This window comes from Canis aureus, chromosome 1 (assembly GCF_053574225.1).
Source record: "Canis aureus isolate CA01 chromosome 1, VMU_Caureus_v.1.0, whole genome shotgun sequence".
NCBI classification, from domain to species: Eukaryota; Metazoa; Chordata; class Mammalia; order Carnivora; family Canidae; genus Canis; species Canis aureus.
In genome coordinates, this window is record NC_135611.1 from 38,108,861 (window position 1) to 38,120,026 (window position 11,166).

The window sequence follows — 11,166 nt, forward strand, 5'->3', positions numbered from 1 at the left end:
TCCAGCAGAGCTCTGGAGACAGAGGCGTCTGAAGGCTGCCTCTTTGTTTTATTAGTGCCCTACAAGACTCATACTCTAGAGGAACCTAGTGTCTTACTTTGTTGACATCCTCCTTCTCTATTCCCTTACATTTCAAGTTTTGTTCCCTTATATTTCAATGGGGACTTCACTGGTCTTCCAAATAAGGAAACCTGTTATTCATATCTTTTGCCATAAGGAACCCACAAAGTAAAGCATCCATCCAGTATCATTGGAGAGGAGAACAATGATGGTACAAGGATCACATCCATGAGATTGTGATTTGTTTAGATGATAGGAGCAAGCTGTATACAGGAAGGCTGATATTGAAGGAATTTCCAGAATCAGGGTTTGAGACACCAGGGGGTTCCTTCACTACGTCCAGAAAATAGAATGATAAATGAAATGGGAGCTTGATGTCTGAGAGAGAAAAGTCAGAAGAGAGAGAATGAGAAACAAAAGAAGAAGAAGAAAAATGAAAATGTTTCAGATGTGTAGTCCAAAGATACCCTCAGGTTGTCCAGTAGGTCACTGGGCACTTGGAGGGTCCAGAAGCTTCACCATAAGGAAGACATTTCAAGCAGCTGAGTCTGGGATCTGGATACTGCAAACGATGTGTGAGTAACTGCCCCCAATAATTTCTACAGAGACTTTCCTGAAAAGGAATCAAAGAGAAGGGAAGCAACAGGTTCATCAGCTTACTCTGAGCCAGATATTTTGCTAGATTCTTTACATTCATTCTGATTTAATCTTCTGGGTACTTCTGCTCCATGGATATTTTAGAGTATTGAAATAACTTGCCCAGAGTCTCTCAGCTAGCAAGTGGCCCATAAGGGATTCAAGCTCTATCCTAAGCTGGCACAGAGCCTGTGAATTCATGTTCCTCTCCAGAACTCAGGAGAGTATGTAGGAGCTGCTCCTCCTTTTGTATTCTCAAAGCATTTTATTCATACCCTGACTATATTATAGTTTGCATGTCTCTTTCCCTTAATAGATTCTAAGTTCCTTTTTGTTTGTGATCCATTTTTTTTTTCCTTTCTAATTTGTGAGACTTCAGGGCAAAGCAGATACTCAGTAAATGTCGAAAAAAGGAAGTAAGTGTTGTAACACCATGTAGTTTTCCTAGCTTAATTCTTTGAAGATTTATTCCAAGAGCCTTATGGGGTCCAGAGCTCTGTATTTCCACCTACTGATCCTAACTCTGCCAACTGGAACAACACATGTTTTCACCATGAAAAACAAGCTCTCCTTTTGGCATCAAAAAGAGCTGTCCCACTGGGCAGCCGGTCTGCCTTTCTTGCAGAAGAGCACAGCAATACTCAGTGTCCACTGAGCCCAGCCAGGGGTCTGGCAAAGTGATAATAGGTGTGGGAAACAGCGTCCTCTGCAGGAGAACTGCCAGTACCACACAGACTGCTGAAGTGGGACCCCCACTGAAGTGAGGGCAAATAGTGTATCCATAGAGAAAGCAAGGGCTGGAGGTTCCTTTCTCACAGAAGTACATATCTTTAAACAAAGTGGAAGCCAAAACTAGTCACCAAGACTTGAAGGGACATGGGAGAAAAGGAGAGGCTAGTTTAGGGAGTTGATTATGACACTATTGAACAAAAACTGGCTTGATTCTTTCATGGTAACTTGAGAAGCAAGGCTTATAAGTTAATAGGAGAAAAAGAAGGAGGAGGAGGAGGAGGAAACGACAACTTAAGAATGAGGATAAGAAAAACTGAACGGGAAAATAATCATAGAATTATTGAGTTGGAGGTAAATTTAGAAGTCATTTAAAATAAGCTATCTCCGGAGGTCCCTGGGTGGCTCAGTGGGTTAAGTGTCTGACTCTTGGTTTTGGCTCAGGTCCTGATCTCAGGTTTGTGAGATCGAGCCCTGAGTTGGCTCCATGCTCAGCAAGGATATCGCATGCTGGAGATTCTCTCCCTATTCCCCTGCCCCTCCCCCAGCTCATTCTCTCTCTCTCTCTCTCTCTCTCTCTCTCTTTCTCCCAAATAAAAGAAACAAATAAAAATAAAAAAGTAAGCTATCATTTCATTTAGGACTCTATTTCTCTGTGTCCTGTTTCTCTTCTTGTGTCAGAAAGGAGTAGGTAAGGGGTCACTTCCGACTGGAGTAACACAGGTGGAATGGCCTGCAGTCACACAAAAAGAGAGCAGAGAGATCCAGATACTGGGAAAGCAATATCCAAAGTGACATTGTTAATCCATGATGCTTAACAGAGCTAAGACACAAATTCAGAATGAGGGTATTGCAAGGCCAGGAAAACAAGGGGGTGGAAGCAGCAAGGCATGTAGCAGGACGAGAGGCTGAAGGAATTCCAAAGACAGAATCCTGGCCACTGAAATGAGCTTTCGGTGAGAATCACAGAGGCTAACATGTGTGACCCAGGTTTACTTTAAGGAATGGGATGGATTCAGGTGATTTTTGCCCTCTGCTGAAATATTTCCAGGGACTGGGATCTTGCATTTGATAAAAGAAAGCTCTAATCATTAGAAAAGCTTTTGTTTTCCAGAACTAAAACTTTTCTGTCACTTTTGCCCTATCAGAGATCTGCCCTCTGGAAAGAAATTTAATAAATTTAGTAGACTGTGCACATGACTTCCCTTCAGTCACTTGAAGAGTGATTATGCCATTTGTTAGTAGTTCATTCTCCAAGCCAAATAGCTTCACTTCCTTTAACTGTTTTTGTTTGTTTTGTTTTGTTTTGTTTTTGTTGTTGTTATAAGGTTCCTAAACTCCCAATCAGTCCATGGTGATATCCCAATTTTGAATATCCTTTAAAAATTTTTGTCTCCAGAACTAGACATAATACTGCATGAATACTTTATTCACTTTAACCATTATTCTAATATTGCTGCCTAAGATTATGCTAATTTTGTTAGGAGCCTTGCCACATTTTGAGCTCAGGATTAGCTTGGAATCAGCTATAACCTATAAGGCATTTTCTTATGAACTGCAGGAAATGGGTATGAATGTGAATATCTTATTAGGATGGGTTTCCCCAGAAACAGACCCTGAGAGGAGGATTTGAATGAAAGTTGTGTACTGGGGAAGTGATCCTTGGAAGCACCAATAGGAATGTGGGGAGGCAAGGCAGTAAATGATATGCAGCCGATAAAGAGTATATTACCAGGCAGGTTACCACCATGGGACTCATTCTGGAACTCTGGGAGTGGAGAGCATGCCTCAAAATGTCCACCATTGGGGATGTCTGGGTGGCCCAGCGGTTTAGTGCCTGCCTTCAGCCCAGGCCATGATCCTAGTGTCCCGGGATTGAGTCCCACGTCGGCTCCCTGCATAGAGCTTGCTTCTCCCTCTGCCTGTGTCTCTGCCTCTCTCTCTCTGTCTCTCATGAATAAATAAATAAAATATTTTTAAAAATTAAAAAAAAAAAAAAAAGAAAATGTCCACCATCCCCATGGGGCAAGGTTGTGGGAAGTATTTAATCATCAATTCCTGTCATGGTTGAGGGCTGCTGAGGAGGGAGGTGCATTATAATTCTAGTAACTTCCAAGGTGTCATATTTGCAGGCTCCAGTCTCCAAAAGAGCCTTCAGGCAAAGACTTACAGATGTTGGCAGCTGGAAACCTAAGAATTGGCCTGTGGGGAAGGGGAATGCCAGGAGGGGGAAGGGCACTAACAATATGTGCTATAGATATGAAAATGGAGATGATAGATTAGATAGATGACAGATGATGATAGATAGATGATAGATACATAGATACATACATAGATAGATAGGTAGATGATAGATAAACAACATACATACATGCAGACACAGATACCAGTACAGAAAAAGATAAGAAAACAAAGAGCTATACAAAGCAAAATAAAGCTGTGTTAAAGGGCTTGACATTATTACAAGTGTTTCTAGCACCAACCAAAGAAACTCCTGTCTCCTTATTGCAAGATAAAGTCACAAAAGAAAATTAAAGTTCGACTGTCCTATAAATAAATTTGATGTTAGCCTCTGGGTTATTTCTTTAAAACAATTTCTTAGATTGTGTCATTTTTCTATTTAAAAAGCAACAGAATGTGTGGTAGAAATTTAGAGAATTAAAAGAAAAATCTTTCATCATGTCATCTAAGTATTAACATTATAGACATTTTGATTTTTTATTCTAGTGATTCTCATGCCAGGAAGTTTGTTTCTAACAGTTAGGATTATCTCTTATTTATAATCTTTCCCCTGCTCTTTAAATTTTGCATTATGACCTAAGCAAGGATTTCTACTTGATCAAAACTGAGGAATCACTTGCTCATGGAGTTAGACAAAGTTCCCTATGCTCATAGAATCTGGATCCAGGAACCCTTTGGGAATAATTCACACCTGGTTCACAACTGAGAAGTTCAAACATTCAGTAAATTCAAATATATAACAGCATAGCTGATAGATGGGATGAGTCGTGTTGTAAGCCAGGTTAGGGGGAGGGGCAACAGACGACCTGAAAGGGAAAACAAAGTCATAAGAAAAGAGAATGGAATCTGGGGAAGAATCACCAACAGGGCTTGGGCAGACAGGTGATGAATAAGCTCCTCAACACCTAGTGCACTCAGTGATGGAGCAGCTGTGTGGCTCAATGGCAAGAATGGATCTCTAGGAGTCTGACAAGCTTTCCAATTAACACTCCTCAAACCTCCACATGTAAAATTTAGAAGAAGCCACAAGAAGGGCAGGGATTTTCCAGCAGGTCAGCAGGGAAGATGAGCGCTGTAGATCATGACAGTCCCCTGTCTTGGTACAGCTGAGCAGAGAGCCAGCCTGGTAAATGGTGCAAACGCACCAATAACAGAGATCAAGAGCAGGGGCTATGAACTCTAAGCACGGTAAGGGAGAGAGTCTCAAAGGATGTTAGAGGTCAAGAGTGGGTCAGTGCCACCATGCTGGCAGTTCAATCCAGGAATAGATGGGGAGAGATGGCTATGCAGGGATCATCCACAAGGACAAGTAACTGCAGGCACCAGTCAAAAGAGATTGCAAAGCAGCAGCTAAAACAGGAAGGCAAAGGTGTAGGCTCTGTGCAAATTACATGAAATGCAATGTTTTCTCTTCAAAAACTCAACACAATTGGGAAATAACATGTTTATTTGCCATTTGAGGGCTTACAGTAAGTCATTAAAGTGACCTACTTAATATTCACACCCTAAAAGCATTAAAAGCACTTCTTGCTGAAGTGCAAGTGAACAAAAATACTCCATAAACTTGGATATCTTCTAATTTTTAAAGCATACCTAGTGTTAAACACTTAGATTGTTTAAAACTTTTTGAATCCTATAAATAGTATGAAGAATTATTCCACGCCAAAGATTTGTTCTATATATATTTCTCTTTTTTACCCAAGATTTCATTTATTAATTTATTTGAGAGAGAGAGAGAGCACCTGTGTGCTCCTGAGCATGAGTTGGGGTGGAGCAGAGGGAAAGGTAGAAAGAATCTCAAGCAGGCTCCACACCCAGTGCACAGCTGAAGTGGGGCTCAATCTCACAACCCTGAGATCATGACCTGAGCCAAAATCAAGAGTCGAACACTTAACTGACTGAGCCATCCCGGTGCCCCAATATATATAATATTTCCTTAGACTGGTTTCTAAGATTATGTTATCAGTTATTTGATAATAATTATTATTTATTCCCTGCATTTTACATTTACATTTTATGACACATTTACTTTGTAATATTCTTTGAGGTAGGACTTCTCATTTTATAAATGAGAACATTGAGGCTCAAAAAAAAATTGAAGTAACTTGCTGGTGGGATATGGAGCTGTAGTACACTCCCTGGGCTCCAAAGCCCAGACTCTGAACCACCACACTGTGCTGGAAATTCTGCCGAGACTATTTTTAAAATAGTACACTGAAAACTGTTCTGTAAGCTCTTGATACAAACAAGCAAACTCGGTCTGAAGAGCAATGTAATAGAAAATTTATATTGCTTGCTCTAGAATTGTAAGCAGAAAGAGTTATGGGTCCCCAGAAAAAGAAAGAGGAGACTTAGCTTTCATGACACAAGAGAAGTGGTTTTAGGCGTCCAGGTATTTTTCTGATCTTTGCCCTACTTCCCAGATTTATGCACTTCTCCCAGAACTTTCTAGGAGGTGTCAGAATTACAAAGAAATGCAAAAACCTTAGTAGTTAAAGGTTTTAAGGGAACAAAGAGAATGGGAAAACTTAACAGCCATTACCAGGCCAGGAAAAAGCCTAACCATAACAGAGACAATATCAATGGTAAAACTCCCAAAGTTGTATCAAAAGTAAGGCCCTCAACTCTTTACCTGAGATAATGAGCCCAGGACCCCAGCCAGTTTATGCATGTTCTGGCTCTGAGAGCAGGCCCAGACCCCCTTCCCACTGACAGCTAACAGTTACCTCTGCTCCATTATAATGTTAAAGTCTCCACCCCACAGAGGAGCACAAACTTCATTAATATAACATAGACTACATATATTGGCATGTTTCCTAAGTAAGCCTGTGCAGCCTTATGCCTGTCTACATATGATGACAAAACTTCCCTTTCTGCATATTCATCCTAACCCTAAATAAAAAGAACCCACTTGTCCCTGCTCAGGGAGTCCTGGCTTTGGGAGTTATTCTCTGTGACCTCCTTATTTGCTGCAAATAAAGTTTCCTTTGTGACAACTCCACCTGGTGTACTCTACCTGTAACTCACCAAGGAGAAGACTCGGATTAGTTCCGTTACAAAATCACCAGTTGGGAGCTAGGTATGAATTATCTCCCAGAGGGCTTTAAGATTTCATACATGTGCAGAAGTTTTCCTTATCCACAACCAGAATCATCATCACTGCATGTTGACTCACAATGGAAATCTACCAATGGAAAAAAAAAATTCTAACTCAAAATCACTGTTTAATTGCAGCAATTTATAAAAACACTAGAAAACTACTTGAAGTAAAAAAATGTATATATATATTTGCAGTAATTATCGTATTTGTAAGATAGCAAATTTTGCCACCCCAAGATGTGCCTCTTGGAATACTGATTATTTTAAGCTGGTTATTTTTAAGAAACTGCAAACACAGTGGAAGCTCTGAAAACCAAGTAGAAGTTACCCTTTTGTAAGAAATATTTACATTTAAGAGAGACATCTCCATTTGTAAGACTGTTGGGGAGGAAAGATTTTTTTTCTCTACCCTTCAAAGTTTCTCTAGCTGGTCCAAGAATCAAATTGACCTGAGACAGATTAACGGGAGAAAACCAAACAAAAGTTCGGTAACACGTATAACTGAGAAGACCCAGGAAAAGTGAGTAACTTCCTGAATGGCCAAAGATACCACCTTAATACCATCTTTAGCCAAAGACAAAAGCAGATATTGGGGGTGGAGAGTCAGTTATGGGAGGTTACCAGGAAAAGCAAAGTAAACAAGGGTAAGGACGTTATGCATGTTGTGCCCAAGATTGCGAATCCGGGAAACCACCGAGGAGCCGACACCGATGCAAAGACACGACGGTTTATCTACACGAGGGTTTATTTACAAGCTCGAGCCTGGGTCCAAGCACACCCGACACAGCGGAGCAGGGACTTGGACCCCGAGGTTAAGAGGCGCAGCAGCATTATAGGGGCCAGTGGCCAATGGGATTGTAACATACCCAGAAAGTTGCACAGTCGTGTTGGTCCACCCGCAGGTGGCCAATTGAATCGCAATTTACCCTATAGTGACCATTTGAACGGGCCTATCACTCTGGTCGGAATTGGCGCGCAGTTTTGGCGGGCACAAGGCAGGGTTACATTGTTATGAGCCCATTTCCTATTAGGGTGTGCCCAGCCGCTTGACTAGGGTGGGGCAGCGCCTTGAGCAATAAGCAGGTCACGTGGGGGTCACACAGGAGGTGGCGGGTGTAGCACAAAATGGAATCAGTCCTGCTCTGCTTGTCCAGGGGTAGGGGATTTTTGTTGAATTTCCTGGGTCCCACAATGCAGATTTAAGTAGTTGTCTTTTCCATTGATAAGACTTTCTAGAGATTTAGAGTCATCCCTCCTCTTCCTGTTACAGCAAAGCAGATGCCTGACAAATGGAGATTTTCCTTATATATGTAAATGTATCTTTACAAAAGGATATCTTTTACTTGGATTTCAGAGCTTCTCCCGTGTTTGAAGTGTCATAAAAATAACTAGCTTAAATTAACCAATATCCTTGTGGAAACTTCCCTTTGTCTTTACCTCCCTGGGCTCTAAAGCCTATAATCAGCCCTTCCTCACAAACCCCAGTGCAGCTCTTTTTGCCCATGGGTCCTAGCCCTGGGCTTTAACAAAACCACCTTTTTGCACCAAAGACATGCAAGAATTCTTTCTAAGGATCGCAGGAATTCTTTCTAAGGCCGTTGACTCTGAATCTCAAGACTCCAAACCACTGCAGAAGGAAGGGAGGGAGAGGAAGGGGAGCGAGGGGAGGGAGTCAGAGGAAAGGAGAGGAGAAGGGAAGGATGAGAGAGAGGATTGAAAGCTTGTAACCAAACCAAACTAGAATTTGCCCCACATGCACGGAGCTTTGGCAGTGAAGAAATATAGACTACTACTTTGGTGTGGTGCCCCCCAGGAGAACAGGGAGCTAATGCTTCATATCCCAAACTCCCCCAGGGCTTACATGTGAGAGTTTTCAAAGGCAAAAATTAGGGTATCTGTGGAGGCTGAGAAAAATTAAGGCCATTCCACCTCAAGTTTAGCATTAGCACAAGTACAGCCATCTTTGGCCCCTGGGAATAAGAGCTGAACTTTACAGGAAAAACTGCAGAATGTCCTCGGCAGGGAATCCCATATCAGAAAGACAACAGAGCCCACGCCCATGGTAGAAAGTTCCATATTAGAATGAAAACAGAGCTCAATGCCCTTGAAAGCCCCATACCAGAATGTAAACAGAACTTGAGAAATTCCTCCACCCCTTTTGAAAATCCCCTAGGCCAGCCAGCCCATAAAAAACCCAGCTGTAACCCACTTTGGGGTCCAAGTCCCTGCTCCGCGGTGTTGGGTACACTTGGGCCCAAGCTCGAGCTTGCTAATAAACCCTCCTGCGCTTGCTTTGGTGTTGGCTCCTTGGTGGTTTCTCAGATTCGCAAACTTGGGCACAACAGTATCCAGGTGGAGTTTATGTAGTTTTGGGATATAGGTGAGGTTTGGTGGGGTGAGGTCTGGAGCCCACAGCCAAAAAAGAATTCTTGAGATGTCTTTGGTGCAAAAAGGTGGTTTTATTAAAGCCTAGGGACGGGACCTGTGGGTAGAAAGAACTGCACCGGGGTTCTGAGGAGCAATTGATTATATTCCATGGGGTGGGGAGAGGTGAGAAAAAAGGAAGGTTTTCAAAAGAACTTTCCTATGCTAAAGAGGACCTACAAGATACTGGAGGCCTTGCCATGTTCAAGTTAAGGTTGCTTTTCCCTTTAGTAAGGTGTTAACTAACATGAAGACAGTTGGGATCTCCATAGAAGAATGTCATATATATATGATATATATATATATATATATATATATATATATATATATATATATACCACCCAGGAGTGGGGGGGGGGGGGATATTGCAGAGTGTCAGCTTGTGCTTTGTCTTAGCTAGCCTTCTGCTCCCTCATCAGAGTGGCATTCAGTGATTGGTGGACAATGAAATCATGTTCTTGACATCTTATCTTCTGTTCTTTGACTCCAGTGTGTCTGGTTGAAAGGGGATCTAGTCCACTTTGAAGACTGTAACTCAAAAAACATCTCTATTCAGTCAGTGAGTTAATAAACAGTATATTGGAGCGATACATCCTGTGATTCCTATCAATAGTAATTTATTACATTTAAGTGATTGTGTAAGTATTCTCTACTGTTGACTACAATTGTCTTGCTCAACACGTGTGTAAAATTCTACCACAGTGATCAATAGTGGCCTACATCCCATTTAACACATTCTACCTACATTCCATTTTCCCCTAGTATTGTTCCCAGAAGTCTTCAATCTCAGTACTCTAATAAAATAACATCTATTTCATGCTCACATAAACTCACATTCAGGTTAGGCCACTCTCCTTCATGCCTGCAACAACCCAAGCTGGGACATGTGGTCCTAAGTCACTGCAGTAAGGGAAATGTGTGAACTGAAGGTTTGTGTAGGATGTTTGTAGGAGCCGGACTAAAAGTGGATGGCCAGCCATGTGTCCCCTGAAATCTAACAGCAAGGGAGGCAGGGAAACATAGTCTTCCTAATTCCTAAAGCTCTAACTGGTGAACATGTTTCACTGTCTCTGCCACAGCTCTTATCCTCCTTCTATAGATAAGAAAACTGGGGCTTAGATGTGCGTGTAATGTGCCTAGGGCCACAGAGCTCATAAGTGATGACAGAAGTGACATATTCATCAGAATCTAGGGCTTTCTTTGTTGATACTAAACCACCCAAACCTCTAAGTTGTGCACTAAACCTGAGTAGGCAACTAATGTCAGCCTTCTGTGACTATCTCAAGTGACCTCAAGGAAGAATCAAAAACAGGAATAATCAAAAAAAAAACAGTTAAAAAGAGATGTGGAAGTGTAGAGGCCCCAGGCCAGACAGCTCCCAAAATGGGCCATTCCAGCATAAAGATTATTTTGAGTTGAAGACAATCAAGAACCTGCAGGCTTAAGAGAAATGTTTGCCCATCCTTTAACTACACAGAAGAATCTAAATTAGAGGTGTTCCCCAAAATAACAGGTATTACCAAAAATAAATTTTATCTGGGTGACCCAGCTCTATGGCAGGGGTAATAGCCAATTACCAAACATCTGCTCTTCTGATTGCCCTGTGAACTGCATTCCTTCCCTATAAAGTCCCAGACCCCCGGCCCCCCTTCTCCTTGGTTCAGAATGACATGTAGACCTCATTTTGCCTGACTCTCTTTGGAACTTCCACGTCTGTGTGGATTCTCCTTCTGTACAATTAATCAGTTTTCTCCTGTTCACCTGTCCCATGTCAACCTGATTCTTAGTCCAGCAAAATAGACCTTGAAGGGACAGGAACTCTGCCCCCTGATACAACAATATTGTAAACAATCAGATATGATAGAAACATAACATATTAAGATGATCTAAAGGTCTTTCTTGTGTCTGTGTGGACATCAGTAAATCTTAACAACAGTAATAGATTATACCTTGTGACACACAGTGTTTGGGGAACTA